The following is a 12,499-nucleotide window of genomic DNA, read 5'->3' as shown; positions in this document are numbered from 1 at the left end:
CCAACATGGCACATGTATACATATGTAACAAACCTGCACGTTATGCACATGTACCCTAGAACTTAAAGTATAATAATAATAATAAAAGATAAAATTTGCAATAAAGATATAATTGTTATAATTTTCCATGCACCAATACTATAGCATCAAAATATAAAAATATGGGACATGTAAATAAAAATAGAAATGTAGAATTAATTCGCCTCTTATTGATGATGAGACAAAGTGAAAAAAAGTAAATACACAGAAAACTGAAATAATAATGTAGATTTTTTTGTAGCTTGTTAGTTCTGTAAAAATAGAGGGAAAACATTATTTTCCAAACAAAACAAAACAAAACAAAACATTAGATCAATGCATTGTTTATTTAACTGGCTATTTATTTTACCCCTATAATTATTCATAGGACTGAAGATTCCAAATGGCCTAAACTATATTAAATTGGAAATATGATTCATAGTCATAAGCTTTCATGTTCAAAAACACTTTTTGTAATAGCTTTTAAAATTAGAACATGAATTATTTTATGATCAATTTTAATCACAGGAAAAAAAACATAATTAGAAAGACTGCGTTCACTTTGTGGCTCATAATACTAATGTTAAAAGAGTTTCTAAGATTGTCCTAAAGCAACCCATTCATTTCCAAACACGAGGTTCTTAGTCATGAAAAGAACGCATTGGCAGAAGATGTACAATGGTCTGCAATTCAACTGACTCTTCAATTTAATTTTTGAATATTATTCACTTTTGGCCGTGAGCTATTTTGTGTGACAGAGCCCCTGATTGCTCACTTAGCCATGCACTCTTAGCCAATTTAGCCCTAAGCACTTTTCAATAATTCATAATTCCTTAAATGTGTAAATCCCTTGCCCACGTTTAGAAGGGTAATTTGTGACTATAACTACATTAAAATCTCACATGTTTGCTTATCACAGAATGGCAACATTCAAGACACCAGTTTCCTCCCCTCTCATTATTATTTTATTGAACAATATATTTTTAATTTAGAACAATCATTTCACAAACAATATTTGCTTATTTTAACTAATACTTACAATTGTTAAAGTAGCTTTCTTTTCTCCTTGTGTTACTCAGCAAGAAATGAAATTGTTAACAATTACCTTTAATTAAAAAATTCATGCCCTCATAAGCCACAGTTTTAGAACGAATAAATGATAAAAAAGGATGAGTAATATATTGTATCAAACAATCAGTAATTTAGAAAATATTTGGTGGGGCACGGTGGTTCACACCTGTAATCCCAGCATTTTGTGAGGCCAAGGTGGGCAGATCACCTGAGGTCGGAAGCTCAAGACCAGCCTGACTAACATGGAGAAACTCCATCTCTACTAAAAATACAAAATTAACCGAGCATGGTGGTGCATGCCTGTAATCCCAGCTACTTGGGAGGCTGAGGCAGGAGAATCGCTTGAACCCGGGAGACGGAGGTGGCAGTGAGCTGAGATCTTGCCATTGTACTCCAGCCTGGGCAACTAGAGTGAAACTCTGTCTCAAAAAAAAAAAAAAAAAAAAAAAATCTTTAAAACTCTTAGGATAAAATGATAAGTAAGGTGTCTCTTTAGGAACAAAACAGATCCAATTAGAAAGAAGTCTGACTTTTTATTTTTTTATTTTATAACGCAAGTTAATGTGTTTTCTGTTCTGACACTTTGAGCCCACAGGAATTAGCTTAAAGGTATCTCTCAAGCTACTCATAAGACAATCTCAAGGTACATCAGAAAAATTTTCATTCTTCTCTCTTCTACTTTTCTCTGTAAGTTTTTGTGATATTCTGTTTAGACTTTGTAGTCACTTTGTGCTATTTTACATGAATGCAACTCTGATAATGCTTTCTCATTGTCAGAATTATGCTAACTCATTTCTATATTGGTACAGAGTAGTCATTTGTTGGTGTTATTTCTCTAAGAGAACACTGTTGCTTCAAGGAGATAATCATATAGGACTACTAAACATGTAATCTTTTGATGCAAAAAAAAAAAATCTACCATCTGAAAATAAAAATGCAGATAATAGATTGTAAAAAATAATTGCAAGGGATGTGGAAAATAACGAGTAAATAACTATAATTCTAGCAAATCTGAAAAACTAATTAGAAAAAAGGACAGAAAAGCACACAATAGAAAATTGGAGGAAAAACATATAAACAGGCAATTACAGAAGTGGAGAGAAAATAGCTAGTAAAAGCTCTTCAATTTCTCTAGAAGGCAAGGAAATGAAAATAGAATTTAAAATGAGATACCATTTTTCATCATCTGATTGAGTACGAAAGAGAAAGAAGGAAAGAAAGGAAGAAAGAAGGAAGGGAGAATGAGGGGAAGGAAAGGAAGGAAGAAAGGGAGGGAGGGAGGTAGGGAAGGAGGGAGGAAAGAAGGAAGGAAGGAAGGAAGGAAGGAAGGAAGGAAGGAAGGAAGGAAGGAAGGAAGGAAGGAAGGAAGGGGAGGGAGGGAAAAAGGGAGGGAGAGAAGGGAGGGAGGGAGGAAAGGAGATACCTCCATTGTTTCTGGAGATTCAGGGATTAAAACGGCATTTTTATTCACTGCTAGTTAAATATATGTTGCTATACATATTTTATAAACTCTTTAGACTACTTTTAAACATTTCCACTTTGAGGAATAGAAATAAGAATGTTAGAGTATAGACTGCAGCATCATCTTGTGGGATGGGAGCAAACAGTAAGAAATCTGAATTATTAACAGGGGAACAAAACACTTAGTAAATTATTTTATAGCCAACCATAGATTATTATATAGTCATAAAAAATAATGAGTTAGAGCTTGATTACTTAAACTAAAGGAATTTCTAGAATCATGTTAAGCCAGAATAATAATTGTGCATTATGTTATCTGATAATATTAAAATAAATTATAACAAGACTACTCTGAAAAAAGATGCTTTAACTTTGGATATGCAGAATATATGGATGGGATGAGGGAGGTCACAAGATGGAAGACAGGAAACAGGGATAGAGGCACTATGAAATTCACACTAATAGATAAAATGGTTCTAAAAATAGAAACATCATGCACAATATAATCCTATTGGTATAAAGATATATATTTAGCTATATATCTATGCTCATACATAGGCATTAAGGAGTGGTTTTTAAAGAAATGACATCCATACTTACCCTTGAATGCCAGAATTTCCAGTGAACTTTGACTTTCTTCCTTAATTTTCTCTGTTGCCTTGAGCTTTTGCAGTGATTAACTTGTATCATTTATACAATCAAGAATAAATAGCTATTTTAATTTTATAAAAATAATGTTTCAAAAACATTTTTTAACATTTTTTAACAACTCTGTATGTGATTTGCTTGTGCCTAATGTGTTCAGTGATCATATGTGCAAACAGAATTATGTAGATGTGGAAAGCATCTCTCAAAATCTGATGGCCACTCATGATTGTGTTTTTGTGTGTGCATGCATGTGTGTGAAGCAGGAGAGGATGTATCCTCCAGAATAAAGAACAAGCCACTTCCATTTAACCTCTCTTCCCTTAAAGAACTACCTCAGGTGTAGTTTTTATGTTCTAATGTCCTTAACAATGTGCACAACTATGTAGCTTTTTGTAATTTATTAAAGTTTACATACAATTTTCTCTGGATATTAATTAAGATAAAAACTGGGGAATTTGGTAAAATTCCAAGTAGATTCGATTCATTCACATTCGAAAGGTAGTTCTCTCCTTGGCTTGAATGTAAGTTTCTGAGAAGGGTAAATAGATCTTATACAGCACCACAGAGAAAACCTTTTCAAACCACACAAAGAGCAGTCAAGGTAGCCAGTTCCTGTTTCCAGAAAGATCCTGTGGGACCAAAGAAGATATTCACTGGAAAGAAAGTGAGTGAGCTACACGCAAGACAATAGTTTTAGTCCCTCTAATTAAGTCTTTCAGAATTTTTTTCCCTACTGGTCTGAAATTATTTTCATCTAAGAATTATTATGTTTTATTCTCAGTGCTTAATACTGGGCCAGGTATTTAGTAGACATTAAATACACACATATCAAATGGAACTATTTAGCTGAATTCATCTTTTGTTTTTGTAGAGTTTGCATTTTTAAGTAAACGTGTGTGTGCTTGCAATTACTTCATGTAAATTCACCATTTTGTCATCCTTGAATTTAGATCAGGATAGGTATAAATACAACAAATGTGTGAGGAGGAAAATGCATATTGAAATTTGCTTGAAACAAATAGAAGTCATGGCATTGTCCTCTTTTCTATCATCAAATAAAATATATTTGGAATGTGGGGGAACCCTAACTTAGAATCATTTTAATATGTTTGGGGAATTCAAACAAATAAAAATGTGTATATCAAATGTAAATTTTCATAACTTGCTCTTAAATCCAGCTACTTAGTTCTGAATTATACCTTATGAAAGAGGTGTGTCAATATACTTATTCTTTTAAAAATAAATGGGCTTATTTTAAGTCAACATAAATTTTGTGTTATTTAGTTAGTTTTGTGCAGAACAACCAAGTACAATTTCCAGTGTCAATCAATTCTCTTTTCTAAGGCTTTAATGAAGATGTTAAATAGCACCCGAATTCATAGAAACCCTGGCAGCACTGATTCTGTCTCACATTCTTTGACATTTTATCACACTGATTGGTTTATTCATTGCCCTCTAGTCTTTTTCTGTAGCCTGGCAAGCCTTTTTTCTCTCTTTTACGACATGATCCAAAGTAAGTCCTTTCAAATTAACTTGTGGAAATCAAATTTCAAGGAACATGTTTACTAAAGGTCACATTTATGAAATGTTCTATAATTCTTTTACTATTTGGATTTGTATTGAGGAAAACTGAGTTAGGATAATTACTATATTAAACAGATGAGACATGCTTGTTGCTCACAATTATTCATTTCACTGGGCTGTTTTTAAAACTGTATTTCAAGTATTAGAACATCAGGTACATAAAGTGCTAATTTCCAGACAGGTCATATCATCAGAGTTTTATAAAAATCTGCCTCATATATACTTCCTTACCTGTGATATCCATAAAATATGTTTTTTTAAAATGATTTTTAAATGTACCTAACATTATTTTTAACGAAAAAGAGATCAAAAAAGTTTGTCATATTTAATGAACATGTCATTGCAGTTTGAGAGCATTGTTTACTGTTTGTTTTGGATTCACTTGCTCTAAAAACCTCACAGAGATGGAACTGTTAGCTGCCCAGAGAGTCTCAAAGTGATGTTGTTACAGGAAAGGGGTCCTGATCCAGACCACAAGAGAATTTTTGGATCTCACACAGGAAATAGTTCAGGGCAAGTCCACAGTGCAAAGCAAAAGCAAGTTTATTAGGAAAGTAAAGCAATAAAAGAATGGCTGTTCCATAGACAGAGAGACTCAAGGGCTGCTGGTTGCCCATTTTTATGGTTATTTCTTGATCATATGCTAAACGAGGGATGAATTATCCATGCCTTCCATTTTTAGACCCTTAAAGTAACTTTCTGATGTTGCCATGACATTTGTTAACTGTCATGGAACTGGTGGAAGTATAGTAGTCAGGATGACCAGAGATCACTTTCATTGCCATCTTTGTTTTTGTGGGTTTGGGCTGGCTTCTTTACTGCAAACTGTTTTATCAGCAAGGTCTCTATGACCTGTATCTTGTGACAACCTCCTATCTCATCCTGTGACTTAGAATGCCTTAATCATCTGGAAATGCAACCCAGTAGTTCTCAGCCTCATTTTACCTAGCTCCTATTCAAGATGGAGTTGATCTTGTTTACATACCTCTGACACATCCCCCCTCTGCAATCTAAGGGTTGCAGAGAGATGAAGATTTATCTTCTGTAAGTTCTTCAGGCTGAACAGGGGTAATGATACTCCTGCCTAACTATGAGCATCTCTTGTGTTCATGGTAGAGAAGAGCTCAGTTTGAAAGCATTAGTATGGAGAGAGCCATTCATGACTCGTGACTTCTGACAAGAGGTGACATCTGGAAGATTAGTAAGTGTTCAGTTTAAGAAAACATTTAATAAGCTTGTCCTGCATTCCTCCATAAAGAATACAAGAGCAATATATTTCACAACAGTAAAGCAAAATAAGTAAAATTGTCCCAAGTAAACTAAGTAAGAAGACTTTCCATGAACTGGGCAACTATTGGAACCAAGTTGATATGGGGTTGCTAGCCAATCCCAGTGTGCCCAGAATTAGAATACTGATTCAGATTTTTATATCATCCATCCCTCTTGTTTCTTCTGAGTGGCAGCCAGAGATCACTGGTTCATAGGAATAATCAGGGTTAGCCTAAATTGCAGAAACAAGCTAAAACAACTCTTGAGACTAGAATTTAATAAAAAGTGTACTATAGTTCTTGAAACATAATATTTCTCTCTCCAGTTTCCCATTTTTTGATCATTTTTATAAAGTGCAGCAAGAATAATTATTTCACATAAGTTCTTTTTAAGTTAGCTTTGATGAAACTCTGATCCATAGAAGGAATCTCAGATAAGGACTTTTTTTAAAACCAAGACCAGCCATGGGTTTGTACCCTTAAGTGCCTATTAGTTGAGTAGATTCCTCTCCTTTTGGGGTTCCAAGGTAATTTAGGGCTCCAGGATCTGTTAGAAAGTGACATTCTTTACTTACCATAGGTCAGAAATCCCGTACAGGGACTGTACAGGCAAGGTATGAGGCCATTTCCCAAGGGGCTTTATTGGCTTTACAAGTCAAATTTGATTCCTTAAAGATAGGCATGCCATTACAGTTAAAGCCTTGGTAAAATAAGCAGTTTCTCCAATTGTGTCCTGTTTCAAAAGAGATTCTTATTGCACTTATGCACATAACTATATTGCCATTAGTTAAGAATGCTCACAAATAGTTTCCAAATTCTGCAGAAATCAGATAGAGAGAAACAAAAGCTCCAAATTTTTTTTCACAGGAGTATAACTTACTTAATTGCTACAAGCTGTAAAAAGCTCAAAAGAAAAGTTTACTTAACTCTAAAAAACAAAACACAAGATTAGCAACTTTGCAGTTAGACTTCTATTAGTTTACTCTGTGCAATTAACTTGTTTGATATTCATCAACATTTCAACTCTCTATGAGAGTCTTGAAACTTTTGCCTCTATTCTGATGTTACAATCTCCAAAATTATCAGAAAATCTGCATTTAGGTACATCTGTTAAGAGTTCTACAGCTGACTAAAAACCAGCCTTCTAAAGAGGACCAAAACAAGACAAGTGTCTGTGGAGAATGAAAAGTCTTAGGATAGCCACTGTTAAAGTCACAATTGAAAAGAAAATTTGGTTACTTCTGTGGCATATAACAATTTTATGTACAATTATAACTATTGATAATATACACTAAGTCATATCAGAATTATAGGAGTTTCCCATTATTTTGGAACATATACCAATAACACACTTATACAAATATAGCACAAAGAAAGCCAAACACTATTTCATATTTGATAATGTTTCCTGTTTGATTTTTTTAACCCCCTAAATATTATATGCTCTTAGACCCTCCTAAGTTGGGCCTCTAACCTAAGGCCGGTCAGGTGTCCTTCCATTTTATTAAGAGGGGCCTCTAACCCACTCTGTCTTAGGAGAGACTAACTCCTGTAAGTTGGGCCTATAACCCAATCCCATTCCTTACTCAGTACCCCCCCACTTATCCAAAGTTGGCTGCTCAGTGCTGCAGTCTATTTCCTTTGGTTTTGGAGAGGGGTCTCCTCAGTATCATCTCTTCTGTGGTTCACAGAAAGATGTTACTGGACCCCACCACTTACCCAAAGTTAGCCATTGGATAGGGAGTTTCCCATTGGGTAGGGAGTTCTTCTGTGGTGGCCAGATAGATGCTACAGGAAAGGGGCCCCAATCCAGACCCCAAGAAAGAGTTCTTGGATCTTACACAAGAAAGAATTCAGGTTGAGTTCACAGTGCAAAGCAAAAGCAAGTTTATTAGGAAAGTAAAGAAATAAAGGAATGACTACTCCATAGACAGAGCAGCCCTGAGGGCTGCTGGTTGCCAATTTTTATGGTTATTTCTTGATGATATGCTAAACAAGGGGTGGATTATTCATGCTTCACCTTTTTAGACCATATAGGGTAACTTCCTGATGTTGCCATGGCATTTGTAAACTGTCATGGTGCTGGTGGGAGTGTAGCAGTGAGGATGACCAGAGGTCACTCTCATCACCATGTTGGTTTTGGTGGGTTTGGGCAGGCTTCTTTACTGCAACCAGCTTTTTTAACAAGGTCTTTATGACCTGTATCTTGTGCCAACTTCCTATCTCATGCAGTGACTTAGAATGCCTTAAATGTCTGGGAGTGCAGCCCAGTAGGTCTCACCATCATTTTACCTAGCTCCTATTCAAGATGGAGTTGCTCTGGTTTACAAACCTCAGACAATAGAAGATATTATTTGCTGGATGATCTATTATATAGTTTCTAGGACTTGAAGACTAAGATCTACCTCATTATATGTGTTCTTAACACCTTGGATTTTTTTTAAGATATCTGAAGGCCAATGTTAAATAAATACATATTATATGGGAAAGAAAGATCATGGAGGGATTTCAGCACCCTCTGCTAAATTTATGATCCATCTCATTAATAAAGAATTTATTTGGGGCTAATATTCTGTTTAATGAACAGACCATCAGTTGGATAGGATGTGGTTTGCTTTGAGGAGCAAGTTGTCCTGATGAGGAAAGTCAAGAGACTGGCAATTTTAAAGAAAGGTAGATGTGGTTAAGGAATTATTCGGGGACACCAAGACAGTTAGATAACAGTTGGACTGCATCACAAAAGGGACACATGCCTTCTGGTAGGGGGAAAAGTGGTTTCTGTGTCATATTTTCTAAGATGTATCAGATCTTGTTCTATGTTAAATAAAGCAAAGAGAGTTCAAGTAGATACCCAAGTAGAGACAGTAATATCTGTGTAAAAAAACTTCAGTTTTAGTATCAGAGTATCTGGGTGTTCACAAAAAGAGCTAAACTCTGTACAATGTTTAAAGAGACTTATTCTGAAACAAATATGAGTGACCACAGCCTAAGGCACAATCTCAAAGGGTCTTGAGAACATATGCCCAAGATGATTTGGTTATTGCTTGATTTTATATGTTTTTGGGAGATGTAAGACATCAATCAATACATGTGAGGTATACATTGGTATGGTCCAGAAAGGTGGGACAACTAGAAGTAGGATGAGGTACGCACGGGTCATAGGTGGATTCAAAGATTTTCTGATTGGCAATTGGTTGAAAGAGTTATGTAAAAACCTGGAACCAACAGAAAGGAGTGTAGGATTAAGCTAAGGGTTTGTGGAGACCAAAGTTTTTATTAGACATATAAAGTCTCATAGTTGGTTGCTCTTAGAGACAATAGAATGGCAAATGTTTGCTATGCAAATTTTTAAAAGTCGCTAGACTCTCAGTTCATCTCTGTAGGATTGGGAAGGTCTGGAAGGGAAAATAACTAGTTATGTTAATAGAGATTCTTTATGGATGCAAATTTCCCTCAACAAAAGATTTCTTTGCAGGTCCATTTCAAAATATGGCAGAGAAACATATTTTAGGGTGAAGTGTTTTGACTTCCTTATTTATCTGTCATGTGATATTATGCCAGAGTCAGGTTGGAAAGTAAGTCAAATTATATAGGGTTAAATAAAACCTGCCTGATAAGATATTATGATTTGTAGGGTGTGACTTCCCAGGTCCCTTAGATAGGAATTTGGGCAAGAGAGAAAAAAGGTCAGAATTTAGTTCTCATGGGTCTAATTACCAAATTTATCATTTATGTTAGTCATGATATTTAGCCATTCTAAACTTCATTTCAGAAGTTCAGAAAAATGAAGATAGTCAAATCTAACACACAGGTGAGAAAATAAGTTAAATGGAACAGCACATATGGAAAATCCTTTAACAAATGCTAGTTTCCTAATAAAAAATGCAAATGATAACTGTAATTGTAGTTGCCTGAATAATCTAGCGGGAGAGAAGTCATCATTCTTTTTAAACAGTATTTGGAGCTAACTTCTTCTTGAATAACCCAAGATAGACACATAGATATTAAAAAAGAATATATAGATAGATTAAAAACACACACACACATATATATATTTATATATATATTTTATATATATATACACACACACATTGTTTCCCTCTATTCAAATGTAAACTGGGTGGCAGCTTAAAGACTAGTTCTAAGACATACATATAATTTCCTTTAGTTGCCCTTCCATATCTACTGGGAAACCCAAAGCCATTCCCTAGATTTCTGCAAATTCCCAGAGGCTTATAGTCTCTGTATTTACTTAGCTCTTCTTGCTCACCTCTCATTTTCACTTGAGTTTCATCTCTAGTGTCTGGGCCAAGATTTGTACCATGATCCCTCAAAAGCACACTAACAGCAAGGGGTGTGTGTGTAGTGTGCTTGAATGAAGTTGATGAGACTTTAATGAGATGTGAGTATAAGTAGCCTTTAATTAACTTTGTTACCCCAAATATTTATTAATCTTGTGATCTATGTACAAGACTGGTAATACTAGTTTTAATCTTTGTCCTTTATGTCTCAAAATTTGTTGCCTATTTGAAAAATAAAATATTCATTTTTTTTCCATACCGTATTTTCTTGCTCTGAGTATTCTCAATATTCAAAAAGTCACCTACAAGTATAAAGATTTGTGTGTTTCGTAGAGCTAGTCAAAAGAACTGGCTTTACTCATTTCATGAAATCACGTGAAAGGCTCTTTAAGGATGTAAAATCAAGTTCAGAATTTTTAGATGACAATAGATTTGAACCATCTTACTACAAATATTTGTTTGTTTTTCTCTTGTCTGTTTGTTGTTATAAGTTAACTTATAATTTTATCATGTCTCAATCATAAATGACTTTTCTTCATAAAATTATTGAACTAGTATTGATATGGACAGGAGACAGTGAAATACTAGGTAGAAGACATTGGGTGCCTGGTGAGGGTTCCACCCTCAATGTTGGACCTGGGGCTCAAAATGAGAACTTCACATCTCTGTTTTTACACCCGAATGTTGCCATTTTCAAAACCACCCTGGCTCACCCCCCCCCCACCCTGAACCCATAAAAATCCCAAGCTCCACTGGCAGAAGAGCAGAGCGGAGGGGCAGAGGAGAGAAGAAAAGAAGCAGCTGAACGTCGGAGAGAAGCAGCTTGACTTCAGTGGGACGGCTTGATGGTGAGACTTCAAAGAAGAGTTTGGCAGGGGATGGCCGAACTCCAGGGGAAGATTATTTTCCCACTCCATCCCTTTTCCTGCTTAGAGTTTCTTCCACCACTCAGTAAAATCCTCCACATACACTACCCTTCGATTTATTCCTGTAACCTGATTCTTCGTGGATGCCAGACAAGAACTCGGTACCAAGAGGGCAGGGTGTAAGAGGCTGTCACCTAGACCTCTAGTGAGTTGGTTTAACACTTAGCCATCTGCGGACAGCAAATGCCAAATAAGCGCTGATTGTAACTTGTGCCCTCTTGGGATCTGGGGGTCCTAGATAACCTTTCTGGAACAGCAGAGCTAAAAGAATATTGCAACACGCTTGGACCCTGCTGCAGGGCCCGCACAGAGCCTGCTCCCTCCAGGGAGGAGTAACAGGCCAGTTCCAGCAGTTGTTTGCCCTGCTTCCTGCACCCACTCACCTAAGTGCTCCTCATCCCGTGAGGGGTTCAGAGCTGCAGGCTGAGTAAATGAGCCACCCTTTCACGATTCCCGCGAAGGGGTCAAGGGAAATATTCTCTCTCAGCATCATGGTAATTTTATGTGTTAACTTGATTGTGTTAGGAGATAAACAGATAGCTGGTAAAACATTATTTCTGGGTGTATCTATGAGGGTCTTTCTGGAAGACTAGTATAAGAATCAATGGAATGATTAAAAATATCTCCTCTCACCAACGTGGGCAGACATCCAAACCATTGAGGGCTCAGATTAAAAAAAAAAAAAAAAAAAAAAAAAAAAAGCAGAGGAAGGGTGAATTTGGACTTTCCTTTTGAGCTGTATATAAGTCCCCCACCCCCACCCCCAACCTGGTTTTCAGGCATTGGGCCTCAGACTGAGAATTATACCATTAACTCCACTAGTTTTCTGGTCTTCAGACTCTGTGAATTACATCACCACCTCCCCTGACTCTCCAGCTTGTAGATGACGTATTGTGGAACTTCTCAACCTCTATAATAATGTGAATCAATCCCCATCATTAATTTTTTGTATATATCTCCCAATATATCCTATTGGTTCTGTTTTGCTGGAAAACTCTAACATAACCAGTACAAATTTATTGCCCTGCAGATTGCCTTTCTTATACTAAAAAAATTAAATTACCATTGTTCTAGTTGTGTCCTTTAATGCTTTTCCTTTGTACATATTTATATGGTTGATATATTAAATGATTTTACTTTTTAGCATACTAGTTTCATTTCTTGATCTATCATCTCTATATCTTTGTCTATATATTTGTTATAAAATGGGTACAAGCATGTT

The sequence above is a fragment of the Mandrillus leucophaeus genome, unplaced genomic scaffold (assembly GCF_000951045.1).
Source record: "Mandrillus leucophaeus isolate KB7577 unplaced genomic scaffold, Mleu.le_1.0 Scaffold962, whole genome shotgun sequence".
In the NCBI taxonomy this organism is placed as follows: domain Eukaryota; kingdom Metazoa; phylum Chordata; class Mammalia; order Primates; family Cercopithecidae; genus Mandrillus; species Mandrillus leucophaeus.
Note: the sequence above shows the minus strand (reverse complement) of the source record.